The following is a 21,112-nucleotide window of genomic DNA, read 5'->3' as shown; positions in this document are numbered from 1 at the left end:
CATATAAATGAAATACAGAATTATGCATGAAAAAATTGTACCGTCTGGACATATTAGCTCAGATTAAAATGGAATGATTCTGTAATTCTTGTGTAATTGTTTCCATCTGACTTGTTTTGTTTAGGAGCCAAATAATAATAATTAAATACAAATAGCCATATTTACCATGTTTTTATTCTTTCTTAATATTTGTATAACCTAATGCATTAAATTATTCTGCACCTTTATGTTGTGGTTGAATTTGAACAATCTGAGTGTGAGCTGCATTCTGTCCCTTCTTTCTTAATCCCTTTTAATGGAAGAATAATTGCTAATGTAATTATCCTCAGTTACCTTTTTCTCTTTGTAGATACATGTTTGTTTAAAATAACTCTAAGCACCTGTTTTATATGATGTCAGTAGAATTAGCTAGTTCTGGTTCAGCTGGCAGGAGATGAACTATGAGCAGTATAGCCAATATCCCTAGTTCCAGAGAAAGAAAAGTTGCATATGGAACACTCCTACTCTCCACTGCTTTGAGTGAAAATTCCTAAGTGAGACCTGCACAACGTTCCATATGGCCCACATTCCAGTTTACTCTCATTTTAAATATCTTACATATTGTCCTTTTAGTAACATTATCCTGTACAGGTAATTTATTTCTGTCTGCTTTGGCTTGGAAAATTAGCATAAAACATCCAGAAGGAAATTGTAGTATTTAGCCAGGCTCTTAGTTTTCTTGTGGGCTATCTTGCAGCGCAATTTGTGAATGTTTTTCAGTTACAGTTTTTTGAAAGACACGTCAGATATATTGTGTTAGAAAAGAGACATGACAGCATTCATCTTAGTGCAGTAAAAAGTGGCCTGGATTTCAAACTTGACTTCCATTTTTGGAAATACAATTTTGTATCTGCTGTGAATTGTCAGGAAAAAGCTTGCATGTCCTGTGATCAAAACCGGTGGACGTAATTTCTTGTATATACAAAATATACCCCGATAATGGAGGCCTGATTTAAAAATCAAGCCCATGTTATTCTGGGTCAGAGGCGAACAAATTTTGTAGAAGATGACTGGACGATCTAAACATTAGGGCTGTTGTTTACTTCCCCGTCTATGTTCTTGAAGGAGTTGTGCTGTGCTATTGGTTCTGTAGTTTCTTGGTTTTGTATGTGTCCCCTTGGCAACAAATATGAAATAATGTATTGCTGTGGTGTTCTAATGAACTGTACATATGGCAGCCCTCTACTTTGCATTGTGCTTTTCTAATATACTTTACTGATCTTGAGTTGAATTCATTGCTGGTGTAACTCACCTGCATTTGGAGATGATTTGGCTCTTAATTCAAGGTGTCTAATTGACACTTGTTACCAGGAGAGAAGATTATGGATACCCATTCACATTTCTGATGTCATTCCAAATGCCATAAAGGAGAACTATTCAATGTGATGTGCAGGGTGGTAGTGATATGAGTTCATATAAAAGGGAATACAGGATTATGCATGAAGAAATATATCATGCACAGCACTCTCAATTCCCAGTAGGTCTTTAATTGACTTCTGTTAATGGTAAGAGTTGTGTGTTTATGACTGTGCCTCATGCTGAGTATTTATCCCTAATCGACTATAACTGAAACTCTGATTTATTAAAATAAATGGTTGGGTGAGGGGATGTATGTCAGTGCTCACCCTGAAAAAAAAATTCCATTCTGTGTAAAGGTTCTGTGTCCATTTTTTTTCTGTGAAGTCCCACCATGGTATTCTAGGCTGTCTAACCATTTTGTAATTAGTATGTGAAGGTCATACAGTAAAATTGTTTTGTGGCAAAAATGGCTATCTGTAAAATGGAATCCCTGTTAAATTTAAAACAGCACTAATCTTACTATAGTACACCTGGTCTATAATGAACCTGTTGGGATCCAAGCCTTTGGTCTGCTATAGCAAAAGGAAAATAAAAAATGAAAGGGCAGTGGTGTTGGGTTTGGAGCTTCAAGCTGTCTTCCCTGGTTGTCTGTACCTGGGGCTTTGGCTTCAGCCTGGGAGTTGCAGAGGAGGGGAAATGTTGAGGGTCACTCTTTAATTTCTGTCTTTGATCCCAGCATATGAGGCTAGATAAAAATGGTGCATGTGTGTGCAACATCTCCCCCCCCCTTGTTTTGTAGTAGGGATCCAGGAACTGGGTTCATTATAGCCGAAGGCTCATAATAATGAAGGGTGTAATAGTGAGGGTATACAGTACTGTGCAATCACTGTACAGCACCAAAAGGTTTGTGTGGATGATTTATTGAAACTACCAGTTATGCTTCATTGCTGATAATTAAGGCATTCCACTGGAAAGTGGATTAAAAAAATGGAGAAGTTACGTAACTAACAATGGTTATAACCCCAAATTGGGTAGCTTCCTAACTTCTCCTGATTTGCTACACAATAAAAAGATGAGGAAAAAATCAAAACTCCCCAGAATCTTGGGAGTAACATACTAGATTGTATCTGTTTTGAATGAACAATAAGTGCATGTCTCAGTTGACGTCTTCAAAAAATACGGTATTAACCACTTAGTGCACTTGATCTGTGTATAAATGACTTAACTTTTTGGTGGTTTCCATTCTTATTCCATATAGATGTTAGAAAATGGTTAATTCTTTCTTACATTCATCTATATAATATGGAGCCTTTGTAAATTGCAATCTTCACGTTTTTACATTATAAATCTTCAAGGTATGATATCACATTGTTTTTAGCTTATGTGCAGTATCAGAATTTTCATGGAGGCAAGATTTGATCTATTGTATTTCTAAGGTAGCTGCACCTTAATGTATCAGTGCCTCATCCAAAGGAAAGTTCTTGTGCTTTAATTAAGATTATATTGGAGATTACATTGGTTCAAATCCTGGCTCTCACTGGCTTCAATGAAGTTAGGATTTCACTGAGTATATTTTTAATGCCATGGGGTTGTACATCGAAGAAGGAGAAAATAAAATATTGACTAGCTGCTTAAGTGACCACCGTGAAGTCTATACACTGAATGAGACAGGGATCTTATGGAAAAATTGTATGTGATCATCTAATTAAAGACACCTTTATATACATCAGGGGTCTGAATTAAGGTAAACTAGGCAACCTTCATTGTGCCAAATAGTCACTCTTTGAATGATTGATTTTACATACCTAATGCTCATTTAACATAGGGGTTTTGAGTGTAACTTCCTAGGTTTAAAAGAAAAAACAAACTGGATCCCCCCTTCCAATTCCATCATGACATACTGTAGTGACACCCACATGGGTTATCAGCAGGGTTGGAACCTTTAGATTCACCAACTGGACTTCTGCCTCTTGACAGGCATGACAAGGCTTAGGCTTTCTGGTCTGGGTCCCAGTGAGTCTAACAGTGGTCCTGCTTCGTGGTCCCCCTGAAAACTGCTTGCAGCCTCCAGAGACGCCAGCCCCCTGGTTGAGAAGCACTAGTATAGAGGACTTTGTGTTGCTCCTTTGCCTACCCATAGGGTACATCTAAACTACATCCCTTTTTTGATAAAGGGATGTAAATTAGATGTATCGAAATTGTAAATGAAGCCGGGATTTGAATGTCCCGTGCTTCATTACATAATGGCGGCCATAGCTTTTTTTTCAAAAAGCCACTTTTCGGAAAAAAAACAAGATGGGGATCGTTCTACAGAAATGCCCCGTTTTGAAAGATCCTGTAAACCTCATGGAGAGTTACAGGATCTTTCTAAATGGGGCATATCTGTTGAATGATCTCCATCTTGACCATGGTTTCTGTTTTTTTGAAAAGAGGCTTTTCGGAAAAAAGCCATGGCCGCCATTATGTAAATGAAGCACAGGAAATTCAAATCCCGACTTCATTTATGTACTGTATTTCGATACGTCTAATTTACATCTCTTTATTGAAAAAAGGGATGTAGTTTAGATGTACCCAGAGTACGAGTGGCAGAACTGGTGAATTTGTATAGTGTATTCACTTAGTACTAACAAGCAGAATTCTATGTTGATAATGAAATACTGAGGAAGTATTATCGCCAACCCTTGCACATTTTGGTAAATTTTCATAAAATCTTGGCTCTTGAACTCATGAATATAAAAGAATCGCAGCTTTCATTAAAAAATAAGTTTTATGGTTGTGGAGCAAAGCTTGAAAACACCAACCGTAGAGGCCACAAGATCACAAGACAAATAAGATTAAGTCAATTTCACAACAGGGGAGGAGGGGGAATTGGTTTGTGATTTTCTTGAGTGGTTCATGGTTGGGAATATTTGGTATTATAAGTGGAAGGGGCATATTTCTTTTTGTTACAGTCTGTATTGCTTACATAAACTGCACCCATTCCACCAGTGGGAGCAATTTTACTGCAGAGGAATCCATCCCTAAGGAGGGCCAGCATTGGTACCACTGGCTCCTTCTCTTGTCAGTTGCACCAGAGGAAGTAGCAAGTTCTGTCGGGCTCCAGAGCTGCCCCACTGGCAGAGGCTCACAGGAAGTGCGTTGAAGCAGACTGTGGTAGGCTAGCACAGAGCTTGTGGGTATCTGGCTCCATTGCACTACCATTCTTGGTGGATTTTAATGCTTCCAGGGGCCCTATGTGCAAATAGAGCCAGAAGTTGGGAGGATTTTAAATCTCTTTGCAGTAGGAAATGATGGTTGGACTTAATCTGTCATGTTTACAGTGTTAACAATATTGTTATATTTCCCTTGTTGAGAAATGGAATGTTCCTTTATTTGAAAACAAACCCACCATACCCTACAGACATGGTTAAAAATAACTGCAGGAATGCTATTGGAATAGGTAGCGTTTTGGGTCACTGCAGTTGACTCAGAGAAAAGAGGATCAGCTTTGTGAGTTTACATTTTATCTTGGAGACAACCGGTTCATTTATTTATATAAAAATAACAACACAGATGCTGTCACCTTCTGTGTAAATCACAATAATAAGTGAAATAGCAGGTTTTTCCCCCTGTAGTGTCATAAATTTAAGTGGTTACTGGTATGTAAGTGAATGTTTCATGCTGATCCATTTTGTAGGTGGGATACTCATTATTTATTAATCCTCTTCTTACATCACTTTAGATATTATTAAAGTGTAAAATGTTTTGCTAAACTCATTTATCACTTCAGAACATGAGCTGTGGAAGTGTTTTGGGCATGGGTATTGCTAGAAACTTTGACAGTTGGAGTAGTAAGCAGAGGTCTTTCTTTAGAAGAGTTGTATTTTAACAGGCTTCCTTTTATATTGAGTTTGTAAACTCATCCAAAAAACCCATTGAAAGAACAGATGTGGACCAAGCAAGAGTTGTACATGTTTTAACCAAGTGATATCCAAGGAACTTCTTTGGGTAGTTTTATTTCCAGCACCAATTCACATAATAAATATTTCCTTATACCGCATGATGCAATAAATAGGTCTCCTGTGTAGCAACATCTACTTACAACAACACCGTAACCCAGTAGGTTGAACGCAGTTCTGGGAACCTTTAGGGACCAGGCCCTGACTAAATGAGTGGCTAATTCATGTAGCTATAAAGTAAATGCTGAATCCCAATAGGGGGTAAAATGCCTGTGTTTGATTGTTTGCTTTGCTTGTTATAAACTGTAAGATCATTAAGGAAGTGTTTACATCCTGTTGCTATTACATGTTCTTAACCAAGCCATGTACATAAAAGTGAACCAGAAAAAAAGAAAAGAAAATATTTGCTCTTAAAGGGGATGGTTAACCTATTATTGTTTGTGGAAAAGTTTTTTTCCATTGTTTGCCTGCTAATAGTGATTAAATAAGCAAAAGCCCAGTGGTGGATTAATATATATACATGGATTTTTTTTTCATAGTAAGAGATGCTTAGAGGTGTTTGTGTTTACTTCATAATACATAGTCATTATCTGACTCTTTTTTTGTAATAATCCATGGTTGAGGCGCTGGGGCTTGGTTATATCAGATGAATACCAGTCCAGTTTTTGATGTTTCTGTCTCTTGCCAATATGCTGCTTTTCTAAGTCTTGGAAGAGCATTTTAATAAAATTGGGTGACTATGAAAAAATTAGTTATTTAATGTTAAATGCAGTTGTCCATATTTTCAAGGGAAAGTAAAATGTGCACATCTGAAAAAAATTATATACTTTTAATATGCCTGCAAAAAGGAGGGTTATGTAAAAACATGGCATTCCTCCCCCCAATAGGTGTTATTATTGTCCCCCATTTATTAACCAGCATGCCACTCTAAAAGTACCTACATGAACATAATGTATTATTTGGAAGCTTTATGGTATTAGAAATATTGGCTTCAAGTTCTATATGACATTTTTATTCTAAAAAAGGGGAAGTGAAGAAAACATCAGTTTTTATGAGGAAACTTAAAAAAAAAGTTATGCAGCTGTCCAAAAGTCATGAGAAGAAGGGGATAAGATGGAGTCACTTGTTGGATAGAAGGGTGTGATTACTGTCTTTGTCTAATGACAAGGAAATGGACAGTCCTGAACTGTCAAGGACTTTGATCTTCTAATATCGTCTGCTCCCTTTACAAAAGCCTGTGGACACATGCTGAAAAGTAGGTCTGAAAAGAAGATATAGATATAAAACAGAAGAATTTTGAAAAGGGGCTTGAATACCAAGCTGCTGTGTAGCATGCTGCCTCCTTCATCTTTGTGCTGTATGTCCTGTATGTGATCTATCCAATGTTGCCCAAAAGGTTGTCATTGCCAGCATGTGGGATTGACAGGTAATACCCCTGTTATATTTCAAATCTGCTTTTTTTTTTTCATGGGGTGTGGAGGAAATTTTGAAATATGGGAAGAGAAGCCTCTTGAACAACTTAGATGACTTCCTTTTACGGGAAGCAATTCCATTTTTATGTCTGTTCAAAATCATTAAAATTGTCTCTGGCAGTGTGGAGGCTTGCTTCTCTTCCAGTATAAACCCACCAAGTAGTGGCTTTATACTGAAATGTCCTGAGACACCTTGCCCAGTCCCAGTCTCTATTCTATGCTTTTATTACAAGTAGACCATCACCTTAAATGCTGCCTTGTCTGCATCCTTTTCAGTTTACCAGTCTGGAATTGGTGATTGTTGTCCATTTTAGGCAAGGGTCTATCAGAGAGGGCAAAAGTCTGCTTAATCTGTGTAGTTTTGAGCTTGTTTTCTCCATCTCTTTGCCTCGCTAAAAGACAGTGGCCTTAATGATAGAAATGTAGCCATGTTAGTCTGGTGTAACTGAGGCAAAATACAGCATTATGTAGCACTTTAAAGACTAACAAAATGGTTTATTAGATAAACCATCTTGTTAGTCTTTAAAGTGCTACATAGTCCTGTATTTTGCCTCAGTGGCCTAAATGACACTTTTATGTGTTGTTTTTGTGTTCTCCATTTTGTTTTTTCAAAGTTAAAGCAAAACTAGTCTATATCCCATTTAGTTAGTTTCTTTTTTGACTATGGAAGCCACATAATACAGTCCAGTGGCACAAAGAGTCCGGGTTCTATAGCAATGACTATCAGTTTAGCTGCAGAGTACAGTACAATGATGTTTTTTCTCAGCAAGTCTAGGAACTAGCAATTGTTATTCTCACTCAAGACATACTTACTGATCACTCTACCCATTGGCTGTGGGGCCTGCTTCTAGTAGGCCAATTTAGAGTATATTTAATTCAATAGGTTTTTTTTTTTCCTTTCAGGTAATGCTTCCATATCATCTTATTTACATGATCTTCTTGTAAATGTTTTTTACATTTATCCCACCTACATAGTTGACCTTTCCAGTTCCTGATTCCTGGCTTCATTCTTTGTGACTGTTCTTTTTCTCTCTCTCCTCTTCCTATTTCCTTTCACTTTCTCTAACTTCATGAGATCTCAGTAGCTATTTAAACATCTAAATTCTCCATCAACAAAAATTCTCCATGATTTGAACTACAAGCTGTTGAATCACATGGTTTCTCATTGACCAAATTCCCCCCGTGTTTTTGTGATTGTGTTTTATTCCAGATGTGGTACGGAGGGACTTATGACAAAGATGAAGTAACAGTGACACCCCTCAGAGAAGCAACATAGAGAACAGCACGTAGAAGTTCCTGTTGGCCAGTTAGGACTTCTTGTCTTTCCTCCTCTTTAGTGTTTTTGTCCACACTTCCTTCCTGTTTTCCAGTAACAGTGTTAACCTTTCAAAGACTTTTATACATTGCAAGAAGTTTATCAGAATGAGTTAATCAGAATCAGACTTTCTTGATGGAATATGAAAAAAGATTGAAAGCCTCTGTGGAATTCTTCCTCTCCCACTTCTGGATCTCCCCTGTGTTACCTTGCTCTTTTGCTTTGGTACCAGTCTTGATTCTTCTTAATGTTCCCCTGCTGTAGAATAGCTTGCCTTTATCTTCTCCCCTAGTGCCCACTCCCACATCTCTGTTACTGACTTTTCTTGTCCTAGGCTGCTTTCTTATTCTGGTTTGCTTTTTATTTTAAAAATCTTTTTGTCTTGGTCCTTAAATTTATAGAAAATTTACCTTATCCCGACATTTTCCTTCCTCTACTGATAATTATTAACATCCCAGCACTGGGTGAGTAACCCCAGACTCCTGATACCATCAACCCAGCAACTGATACCATGGACAAATGAAGCTGGGGAAATTTGAGGAAGTACTGTATATGGCCACTTTTTAATATATAATTATCCCAGGTAATCCTCGTGAGTCACTGTGAAAAATATTTCGGAGGATTATTGTTCACAGAAGGTGCTTGATGGGTAGACCTGGAGAATGACGTCTTCTGTTTAAACACAGAACAGATACAACATAACTGCATGTGTGCTGTAAGTTCCATTGCAGTCAGTAGAACTGAAGCATGTGTTTGAATACTTTCCTGAATTGGGGCCTAACTACACATTGAGGGAATCAAATGTGTTTCTCGTTTGCCATAAGTGGAATACAAAAGCATCTTTGGATTTAACCTGAGCCAAATTTAGTCCTAGTATAAGACCATTAGAGATTCAGTAGCCTTGCAGTGATTTACACCATGGTTGAATTTGGCACACTAATTATCAGAATTAATAGACCCTTATTATGGCTTAACAGAATTTATGTCTGGCTTGCTATTGCATCTGCACTGTGTATTAAAGTAAATTCTGTAAGCTCCTGCAGATTGAAACAGGTTAAAGGAAGATTCATTTTTTAAACTTTTAAATGCAAAGCACAGCTCAAGTGTTTTGACCTTTTCAAATCTCCTTGCAGACATCCAAAATAGCCTTAGTTTGACTGTACAATCTGACTTGTCCCTTGGTGAGGTTTGAAAGAAATTGCTGTTTCTAGAACATATCTTTCTTTTTCTTATCATGGGTTGAATCCTGAAGTCCTTACTCCAACATTGTGGGAGTTCTCCCGAATAACAACTGAGTGTGAATTAAAGATTTGTTTCAAGATGTTGCATTTTTTATGTCTGTTCAGCTACTTTTCCCCTTCCACTCCCTTAGAAGTATTTTAGAAGATTTCAAACAGATGACTAGAAGCCTGCTTGACTCCTACATAAGCACACGCATATTATTAATAGTTATATGATCAATAGTAAATTAATTTTTCCTTTCCATATTGAAAAATTCACACACTTTTCCTCAGAAAACAAATAATCAAACGCAAGATTCTCCTGCTCCTTGCCCTTATTTTGTAGTTATTTTTGTGCATGCCTATAGATTCCTTTCTATTGATTTCCATGTTCACTTTTCAGTTTTTAAATGAATGCTTAATGCATGACAGATTCTTGTAGGCTAAATTGCTGTGAGATAGGGAATGAAACAGTTCAAAGTCAGTGTCATTCACAGAGCAGCTGGAGATAGTGGAGCACTGGTTCTCAGCCCAAAAAAGAAACAATGAGCAGTGGCTGCAGAACTTTTGGATGTGCAAGACAACTTTTCTTGATCTGTGCACTAAATTCTCTCCAGCCCTCCAGAGAAGAGACACCAAAATGAAAGGAGTGCTGAAAGTTGGGAAGCAAGTGGAAATTACACTGTGAAAACCTGTAACGCCATTAGTCAGTTGGGATTCATTTTGGAGTTTGGAAATCTACTGCAGTGGCTGGCATCATGCAAGTGTGCAGAGCCATTAATCACCTTCCGCTATTTAGGGCTGTGACTCCTGGCAATGTGCAGGATGTAGTTGAGCATTTTTTCAGCAATGGGGTTCCCAAACTGCAGTAGTGCAATAGATGGCGCACATATCCTTATTTTAGCAACCGACCACCTTTCCAAGGAGTATTTCAGCAGAAAAGGGTACTTTTCTATGATTATGCAAATACAGGTGGATCACCAGGTATGATTCATCAGTATGAGCTGATCTGTGAATGTGCATGACACATGCACAGGGCTGCTGACAGATTTCACCAGGCCCTGTGCAATGTTGGGGGAGGAAAGGGGGAAGGGAGGCTCAGCTCTAAGCCTGGGAAAGGGCAGGGCCTTGAGCAGAAGGGGGAGGGCTAGGGATATCCACCTCATAGTGTTGTTCGGACCATGTTGCACCTCCCACAGCCAGCCTTCAGCACCACCCACTTATGACAAATTTTCACCCAGCTCATCACAATATATTATTGGTCTGGATTTGTGTTCCCTCTAAGCTGGGCAGCAGCTCAGCTTCACAAATGATTAATTAGCCCCACCCAGTCAGATAAGCAAAAGCTTATCAGGTAGTGAACTAGTTCCTCGACTAGTCACTTCCCCCACCCCTTTGCTGCCTCTATCAGAGGTGGGGAGCAGGGGCCAGTCCCCTGCAGCATTGTCTCCACGGGAGAGCAGGGGAGGCAGGGGGGTAGCAGGGATCTGGCTCACACCCAGTCCCAGATGCTGCAGTTCTGCTTTTTAAATGTATTAAGAGCCGGCAGATTCTTAATACATTTAAAAGGCAAAGCTGCAGCGGGGTTAGCTCCCGGAGCCAGGAGCTAATCCCACTGCAGCTCTCCCACTAATCGACTAATCAATGGAAAATCCATTGATTACTCAGTTGATTAAACTAAATTTAACATCTCTAGAATGTACATTATATATCTGATCAAGTCATGATTGCTTAAATCTCAGGTATCACTTTTTAGTTCACATTGAAGTCCACAGGAGCACAGAGCTTTTCTGTTGTGGGTAATAAGTTGGGACTGACCATCCTGTTCCCTGGTAAGGCTACGTGTACACTCGTGCCTTCTTGCGCAAGTATGGCTGTTCTTGAGCAAGAATCCGCAGAGCGTCCATACTGCCCGCTCTTGCACAAGGAAATTTACAGTACCGTGTGGTAAAAGAGGGCTTCTTGCACAAGAGCTACACTCTTTTATAACTGGTATAAGCCCTCTTCACAGGAGCTCTTGTGCAAGAGGGCAGTGTGGACGCTCAGCAGGGATTTCTTTTGCAAGAAAGCCGTATGGCTAAAATGGCCATCAGAGCTTTCTTGTGCAAGAGAGCATCCACACTGCCATGAGCGCTCTTGCGCAAAAGCACAGCGCGCACATGGCAGTGTGGACGTTTTCTTGCGCAAGACTTCTTGCACAATAACTCTTGCGTGAGATGTTCTTGCGCAAGAAGCTGTCAGTGTAGACATAGCCCAAAGGTCCATCTAGCCCAGTATCCTGTCTTCCGATAGTGGCCAATGCCAGATTCCTCGGGGGAATGAACAGGACAGGTAATGAGCAAGTGACTGTCATCCACTCCCAGCTTCAGGCAAACAGAGGCTATGGACACCATTCCTACCTATCCCAGATAATAGCCATTGAGGAACCTATCCTCAATGAATTTGTCCAGTTATTTTTTGAACCCTGTTGAAGTCCTGGTCTTCACAATGTTTTCTGAGAAGGAGTTCCACAGGTTGACTGTGTGTTGTATGAAGAGGTACTTCATTTTCTTTCTTTTAAACCCGCTACCTATTAATTTCATTTGGTGACCTCTAGTTCTTGTGTTATAGGAACAAGTAAACAACTTTATTTACTTTCTACCCACCAGTCATGATTTTATAGACTTCTATCATATTCCCCCTAGTCTTGGTATAATTTAGTAATTTGTAACAATACAACCAATACCCCATCTTGTGGGAGGCGGCAGAGGAGTAATTCGCAGAATCCAAGTACTTTCCCCTCATTTCCTTATTGTAAGGGGAATGGGAAGAGAAACAAGCTGGTTCCTGATATGCACTGCTGCTGCCCTCCCTGCTCTCCCTTGAAGAGCTCTCCTCAACTCCACCAGTCTATGCCAGCAACTGCTATCTTCCTGCAGCTCCCTAAGAACACCATCCTTTCTCCCTGCGCTCCCTGCATCAACTGACTCTACTTTGCCTTTACATGAGCCTTCTAGGCACTGATTGGTTGCTCCATGCAGCCTTTTTCCACTTGGCTGCCTGTGGAGTGTTCATAGGCTGCTTTTAATGGGGGTAGAAGGGGAGATAATTAACCATTGTAACAACTTCAGCAATTGGAGAAGAACAGAGCCTGGGATCAAAGTTGTCCCATAAGATTATCCAGGTACTAATCTCCAATCCAAAAGTCCTCCTAGATGCTTTCAGGCTCACTATATAGTCCATTGCTGAATGCTGCAAGCAAAAGCTTAAGGGTTTATGAGGTAACAGGCTCATATAGGCCCTACCACAAGAATGCAACATATACCAAACTTTCTACATACAGGCAGTCCCTGGGTTACGTACAACATAGGGACTGTAGGTTTGTTCTTAAGTTGAATCTGTATGTAAGTCGGAACTGGCGTCCAGATTCAGCCGCTGCTGAATCTGGACGCCAGTTCCGACTTACATACAGATTCAACTTAAGAACCCCAAGCGTCCCCAAGTCAGCTGCTGCTGAAACTGATCAGCAGCTGATTCCAGGAAGCCTGGGGCAGAGCAACTCTGCCTCGGGCTTCCTGTAGTCAGCGCTGGTCAGTTTCAGCAGCGGCTGACTTGGGGACGCCTGGGGCAGAGCAGCTGGGGTGCTGCTGGGTTGCTCCAGTAGCACCGCTCCTCGCTCCTCGGCGCTACTGGACCAACCCAGCAGTACCCCAGCTGCTCTGCCCCAGGCGTCCTGATTCAGCCACTGCTGAAACTGACCAGCAGCGGCTGAATCAGGACCTGGGGCAGAGCAGCTGGGGTGCTGCCGGGTTGGTCCAGTAGTGCCCAGAGCGGCACTGCAGGACCAATTGGCAGCGCCTCAGCTGCTCTGCCCCAGGGTCCACAACAAAAGCCTGGTCTGCTGGGGGGGGGGGGCACACTAGCTGCGCCCCCCCCCCCCCCAGCAGACCAGGGCCACAGGGAGCAGAGCCGCAGTGGCAGCGGGGTGCCGCGCCTCTGAGGCTTTGCTCTGGAGACGGTCCCCAGCAGACCAGGGGCACCGGGACTGAAGCCTCAGAAGCGCGGGAACCCGCCGCTGCTGCGGCTTCAGTCCCGGTGCCCCTGGTCTGCTGGAGACGGTCTCCAGCAGACCACAGGCACCGGGAGCAGCTTACGAACGGGGCTTTCTCGCCCCGGAGCTCGCAGGTAGCAATCCGCCACCTCGACCTCCGGGGCGAGAAAGCCCCATTCGTAAGTGCGGATCCTACGTAAGTCAGGGACTGCCTGTACTTGGATAAGAGAAAATTAGGGAGCTGGTCATGCAGGTATGAAAGGAAATATCATTAAAGCATACGAGTACAGTGGATGGTGATGATTCATATTTACAATTGTTTGTTTATGGAATTTTAAAAAACATCAGCCAGCCAATTTATGCAGTGTTTATTTTTTTTCTCTTTCTCTCTCTTTTTTTAACGGCTAAATATTACTTCTGATTCTACTTCTGATTCTGACTTTTATACGCATGGGTGCACATGTACTGCAAATTGATAGAAATTTTTTAAGCAGAAACATTTTTGCTTTGTTGAAACAATCATATCTCCTTAATCTTATTAACAGAATGTTAATTACCCTTACCATTTCCCTTTGGTATTGTAGGTACCTGTAACTAAACAAACAAACAAACACATCCTTACATTTGTCCTTTAAAAATTTCAGTTGAATTTTTTTTTTTTGAGACCTATAACATTTCTTTTCATAAATGGTTCCTTTTTTTTTTTAAAACTGCGTGCTCATCCAGTATGTCTTGGGTCTAATACTGCCCCTATGATATTTGGTCCCTGACACAGACCTTATGTCCTCTGTATTCTGTCTCTTTACCTCCTCCCCCCATACCTCAAAGCTTTTGCTGACTTGTGGCTCCTGCTCTTTGTGTCTGCTGATGGTTTCACATCCTCTGGGCTAGTTTTAGCATTTGCTTTGGATCTTGGCACAATGGTTTTGCAAACCATAATGGAGCCAATTAGAGTGTTTGGTATTGAAACTCTCCTGGAGTAACAACACCTCTGTCTGGAGGTTCTTGGCTACTCTGGGAGGTTTGGTAGCTCTAGCTCCACTATTGCTTTGGTCGTAGCATCCCTGTCTGTCCAGTTCTGTCTGTGCCCCTTAGCAATATTTTTCAGTTTTCTCTACAGTTGGTATGTGCCATAACAGGCTCTCCTAGAGCCCTTTTATTTTTTAACCTTAATGGACAGTTTCTATGAAAGTCTCTAAGCTACAGTTCAGTTTTCCTAAGCAATTTCTTTTTCAATGTTTAACTTGGTAGCTCAGCTGTGCATCTATTCTCTGTACCTATTGATCCTGACTGCTCCACCTGGAGGAGCTGCTTTTGCAGTGCCCAGCTTCCAAGGACTCTTCCAAGTCAGAGTTGATCCTATTTTCTGTCTTATTGGGAGGATTTTGTGTCAGTGAGCAGAGTCAAGTCTAGTGACCACCACCTGGCAATGATGGTTGGATATTGCTAACTTTCTCTGTGAGGTTTCTTACAGTGAGGAAAGAGGAAAACTAGGAATTGCCCAGTGTTATAAAGCTCCTGTTCCTGTCCCATATAGGAATGAATGCTACCAGGAATGAACCCTCGTAGGGTTATAGAGGAAGGCAGAAGTTTCTTTGCCAGGTTATTTAAAAGAAAAAACAGGATCCAGTTGCTTGATATTTTACTCAGAGTTTGGCATGGTACTAGTAATCCTGGTTGGCAAAGATGCACCTGAAGAGTTTTATATCTTTTATGTGCTTCTTAAGCCAATCACACCCTTTTAATCAACTACAAAGTCTTTTAATGAATGAGACTGACAGCAAGAAAACACAGTAACAATGAAAAATAGTCATATGGCCCAGTAAGTGGGTCTTTATTTACAAACTACATCATTCATTCTTGGGTTCACTCTCCAACTGTTACAGTGGCTACCAAATAACAAATCCTTTGAACTCTTCAGCATAGCTGCACACAAATTTAGCTGGGGTCATAAAGCTCCACCAACCACAAAACAGCTGAAAGTATATGCAGGATGTATTTTTTTTAATCACAGGGTCTTGCAGTTCACATGGATGTCAAATACATGGGCAGTGTACAGATACATAGATAATTCCAGAATTCAGAAGTTTTATACACAAACTTTCAAAAACACCCCAAATAAAATACAAAATAGGGAGTGTTCTAGCATCTCAAACTTTTTCTCTAGTTTCTGAATTCATTAGATTATGTTAAAACCTCAAAGAAAGTATGCTTGACAACTTTTAATTTTTTTCCATCCACACACCACTTACAATTCTCTCTGACAGCCCAGATATATTTGCAGAATAACTGATTCTGTACTAATAATGAGAATACTTATAGCAGGTAATTTGCAGATTAACTCTCACAAAGGCTATTTTGTAGCACCTTGATGTGGACACTGGTGCAATTTTGAAGTCGTACAGCATATAAAATGACACAGTGTATTGAGCATCAAATGTAATATTGTTGCAAAAAAGTGTATTAAGCATCTCACCGTAATGTTGCAAAAACCGTGAACACCTTTCTGGGACGTATTAGCAAGTGTCATAAGCAAGACACAAGAATTCTTCCACTATACTTTGCATTGATTAGGCCTCAGCTGGAGTATCGTGCCCAGTTCTGCATGCCACCTTTCAGGAAAGATGTGGACAAATTGGAGAAGGTCCAGAGAAGAACAACAAAAATGAATAAAGGTCTGGAAAAGGACTCATGAGGGAAGATTAAGGAACTGGGGTTGTTTAGTCTGGGAGAAAAAAGAGACCGAGAGGGGACATAACTAATTTTAAGTATATAAAAGGTTGTCACAAGGAGGAGGGAGAAAAATTGTTTTTCTCTGAGGCCAGGACAAGAAACAATGGGCTTAAATTGCAGCAGGAGAGGTTTTAGGTTGGATTTAAAAGAACTTTTTCATTAGAGTGGTTAGCCACTGGAATAAACTGCTTAGGGAGATTGTGGAATCTTCATCATTGGAGATTTTTCAGAGCAGGTTAGACAAACACCTGTTCGGGGTTGTCTAGTTAAAAATGAGTGGGACTGGACTAGATGAACTCTCGAGTCCCTTCCAGTCCTATGATACGATGATTCTATAGCTCTAAAATGTGACTAGAATGCTGGCTTATAATTAATTTTAAGCATGCTACCTCTGAACTGTTACTCATAACTATTTTTAGACACAGATTTTATCTTTGCTCAAATCACCTCATGCCATAAATGATGAAGCATTAAATTTGTTAGAGAAGGTTCTTTATGGGAAAAGCATATTAAGGAAATGATTTCAACTTCTTGTAAGACCGTTGCATTAATATATCTTTCAAAAGCCACATTTTGGTGTTTTGCCTTTGTGGAATTTTGTGTGTTGTGTAGGGAGCTATCAATGAGAAAATTATCATATACACATCCATCATCTATTTAGCCGTTAATACTAATTTTTTTTACTGGGTTTTTTACTGGGCCAATTGTCCAGATTGCTTGACCTTGGGACTTTAACTGTTATAATTTATTGTGGAAAGGCACTAGTTGAAGTAGAATTTCATTTTGCAGAAAGTATAAATTCACAGAAGTAAAGCTACAGAGAAAGTTATTCATTAATATTGTGCCAGCTTAATAACTCTAGACTTGCAAGCATGAGTGTAAGATTTATGAATGACTAATGCTGGGAAAAGTGGTGTGGCAAGGACATGCTTCATTTTCTGTAGGTGCACAGACCTGTTACTCATCCTGCTGGCTCTGTATTCTGTGAATCAGTCATTGCTAAACAAAAAAGAAATATTAACTATTACAGGAAACAACAAGCTCACTAACTTCTGGGACTACATTAGAAGTCCTTTTCCTCCTGAGACTGGTGGGCAAGTCCTGTGGATTTTTGCTCAGTTACATCCTGCAGGGATCACAGTGAGACTTGTGCATGAATAAAAGACTACAGGGCTTTTGTTTACTGGAGACAGCTATGGCTACACTGTAGCCTTCCAGCAGAAAAGCTTATGCAAATGAAGCGCAGCATGGAGTATCACCATGCTTCATTTGCATAATTAATTAGCAGCCACTTTTGCTCAAGAGGCTTTTGCACTAGAAGCAGCTGTTTAGACCACTCTTTTTTGCGCAAAAACCCCCTCTTGTGCAAAAGCCATTCTTCCTCATTTTTTCAGGAAGAACGGCTCTTGTGCAAGAGGGGGGTTTTGCACAATGTGACATAATCACATCACCCTGTCCCCTCCCCCAGCCTTCACAGAGTCAAAAGCAGCAGCAATGTCTTAGGGTTCCCCCTGGCCCTTCCTTGGGAGGTGCTCTGGGCTCTCTGCTAGCCCGGGCTTCCCTGCAGGAGAGCCAGGGGACAGCGGTGGTGGTGGCTGCCTCTGGCCTTGCTTCTACTTCTGTGTCTGGGGCCCTGATGCTTCATGATCCAGCAGGTAACCACCATGTGCCTTGGGCCACTGCCTGTCTGGTGCTTCAGCCTTGTGCTCTCTTCCCTTCCACAAGATTACAGCACCAGCTTCCTACCCACAGCAGCACGCATGCTTCCCTACAAGCCAGATCTGGCATGGAGCCTTGGGGCTTTCTCCTTTTCCCTCTCTCTGCGGGAAGCTGGCGCTATAATATTGTGAAGGGGGGAGCCATGAGGTTGAAGCACCAGGCAGGTGCCTGCCTAAAGAAGGTGGTGGTTCCCTGCTGGGTTGTGGAGAATCAGAGCCCCAGACCTGGAAGTAGAAGTGGGGCTAGAGTTGACTTCCCCATCAGAGCATCAGGGAAAGCCTCCAGTGCTTGGGAATGGTGCACAGCATGAAAAAAAGTAAGTGCCCCCGAGCCTCTCATGCCCAGACCCTGCACCCCCAGAACCTTACACACCACAAGCCTACTCCTGTCCCCTCCCCTGACCAGACACCCTGTTCCCTGCCTGCTCCTGTCCCCTACCCCCTTGCCAGACACCCTGCCCAATCGGGGCCCAGCCCTCATCTGGCACAGCGTTCTGTCCCCAGCCCTGATCCTGGGGCAGGCCCTGCAGTCCAGCCCCCATCTGGCCACTGGAAGCCCCCTTCTGCTGTGGAATGGGTAGGAGGAGAGACCACCATCTGGCTGTGGTGGAGAGATGGGGGGTGGAGAGCATAGTAAGCGGGGGGACAGCCCCTTTATCATGTTAAAAAAGATGTTATGGGGAAATGCTTGCAGGTCCCTTAGATATTAATGTCATCAATATCAATTGTTGTCCATCTCCAATTCTGCAATATCTTTTTTTGAGGTGGAGTAGGTGATCAATACAGCACAGTGTATTTTGGAGGATGATGCATCATTGATTTATACAATCAAATTGTAATAATGCAGATCATAGAGTAGATGGGAGGGATATATTTGGGAAAGCACTTACCAGGAGAGTGAGTGACAATACATGAAAGTTAAAGTGAGGTGCATCTTACAGTAATAAACCACTTGCTTGATTTGATTGTTACATAGTGAAAAAGCAGAAATGTGAACATAACATTTCACTTTTTCCTGATTTGAATGCTACAATAAACTCCATCAAAGGGGCAGATTTAAAACAATATTTTTTCTAAAACAAACTGATTAAGATTGAGGATTTCTGGAGGCACTTTCTCAAGTTGAACTTCAGAATTTGTGTTTGCTGTGGTAGGGACTTGTCACTCCAGCTCTTGTTGTATGGGACTGTTTATCACTTCCATTGGATGTGCACCTGTTACTTTTTTTAAAAGGAATTTGAAATAGTTACACCACATTTTCTAGTTATCAGGAAATTTGCAGATGTAACATAGTAGTTGAGTATTTACATCATTCTAGTAATTTTTTCTTAAATAAGTCTAGTATGTCATTCCAAATTACTGCTACTAGGCGGGGGGAGGAGGGTAGCTGTGTGCTCCCAGAAGAGGCAGGGCCTGAGGCAGAAGAGGCAGGGCTGGGGGCTAGCCTCCTTCACCTAGCCATTCAATGCTGCTTGAGGCGCTGGCAGTGATGTAAAGGGACCAGAGCACCAACAGTTGCCATGGCCACTGTAGCAGTGGCAGCCAGGAGCCCTGGGCCCTTTTAAATCACTAAGCCCCAGGACAGTTGTCCCCTTTCCTCTCCTCTCCCTCACTTTCCCCATCATTGGGCCTGCTATTAATAAAAGTCTATTATTAGTGTTCTACAATTTTCCATGTCTTTTCTGTAAATTAGCCACAATTATTTGAAGATTATATGATGATTCAGGTATGGTCTTCATCATGATTACTTATTTCTGTTTGTTTTGTTTACTCTTCCATCATGCACTGTATATGCTAGTGCCTCAGACCAATTTCTTTCTTTGAATAAGTCTGCTCTTAAGGAAACAAATATTGCATGTGCAGAATTGCTAACTTACTTTAGTTCTAGCTGCCTTTGATTTCATTATAGCTGTGCATCTCATTTGTTGTTTGAATATATAATGATGTATTATCAGTAATAAATACAAAATTCAACATCCTGGCTTGAATGTTAGTCTTCTGCATGCATTTGGTATGCATGAAAATTAAGGTCTGACAGTACTGGAAAATCTAATATTTAACAGGTCCCTTTATATTTGCCTTCTAATACTCCTCAGTCTTTTCTCATAACTCTCTTGGGGTTTGTCTTGAACAGGGACTGCCAATCATTCTGAACTGTATATTAGTTTTCTGTTTGGTACTAATGTCCTAAAGAAACATGAATACCAACTAAACCCATGTTCACTACCTAGGTAAACCATATGAATGAAGATTTTCATGCAGAGGGAAAAGCGTTTAATACAATGTTATCTAACTCAGTTTTTATCCCGGATGTTTTTCTTCCATCAGTGTCCAAATTTCCAAACAACCCTTGCAATTCTGTAAAGAGCCAGGAAACAGATAGGTCTTTTAATAGGGACACAAGCTATTTTATTCATCCTTCTATCCATCTTGAACAGTGACTGCGCCACAAGAATTGCACAAACCTTTTCTTAACTGTAGGCGGTTGTTCATTTATTAATGTAAACACCATGTGCCTTGGATGTGTGAGCCCTAAAAATAAACTTACAGAGATAAAAATAGATCTCTGGGAGTTTTGAGATGCTGCTTAATCAGAACCAGCTGCAAGCTGTCTAGAAAATGTAAGTTATATGAGCCAGATGGCTTTTGCCCTTTTTGCTTTAGACAGCATGTAATTTGGGTAACTGCAGCTACAGTAATATATTTTGCCCATCAAACTGTTTGATAAACACATTTGTTTGGAACAGCCACTACCAATTAGAGAGAGAGAGTAAAAATGTTAATTTATTTTAGTATTTCAACACATGGATAAGTCGAAAGATAGCTTCATAATTATAAATTCATAGAAACATACTATATGGCTGCTACACTGGCATGAATTTCCGGAAATGCTTAAAACGGAATACTATTCCGTTTTCAGTTTTTCCGGAAAAGGAGCGTCTACATTGGCAGGCTGCTTTTCCGGAAAAGCCCTTTTTCCGGAAAAGGGTCTGTGGCCAATGTAGACGCGCTTTTCCGGAAAAGACTACTGGGCTGTCTACACTGGCTCTTCTGTGGAACAATGTTCCGGAATAAGGACTTATGCCCGAGTGGGAGCAGAATATTTTTTCTGGAATAGCGGCTGATTTTGTACAGTAGAGCATCGTTACTTTTCCAGAAATTCAAGGGCCAGTGTAGACAGCTCGCAGCTTATTCCAGAAAAGCAGCTGATTTTCCGGAATAAGTGGCCCAGTGTAGACACAGCCCCTATGGTCACAAGAAAAGCCCTATTTGCAATGGGCCAAAATTTGACACACTTAAAGTAATACTATCAGCATGAATAGGGGTATCAGGATCTCGCCTAAGATA

At 40.9% G+C, this 21,112-nt stretch overlaps 1 long non-coding RNA gene across 1 annotated transcript in view; it reads left to right on the top strand.

The window, feature by feature from the left end:
• LOC149525421 (uncharacterized) overlaps nt 1-21,112 on the top strand; it is a 110,798-nt gene that overhangs the window by 69,863 nt on the left and 19,823 nt on the right. The gene's annotated exons all lie outside the window — the stretch shown is intronic.

Source organism: Pelodiscus sinensis, chromosome 2, assembly GCF_052426305.1.
Source record: "Pelodiscus sinensis isolate ZL-2025 chromosome 2, ASM5242630v1, whole genome shotgun sequence".
NCBI lineage: Eukaryota > Metazoa > Chordata > Testudines > Trionychidae > Pelodiscus > Pelodiscus sinensis.
The sequence above is the reverse complement of the archived record's forward strand: the minus strand, read 5'-3'. Positions and strand labels throughout refer to the sequence as shown.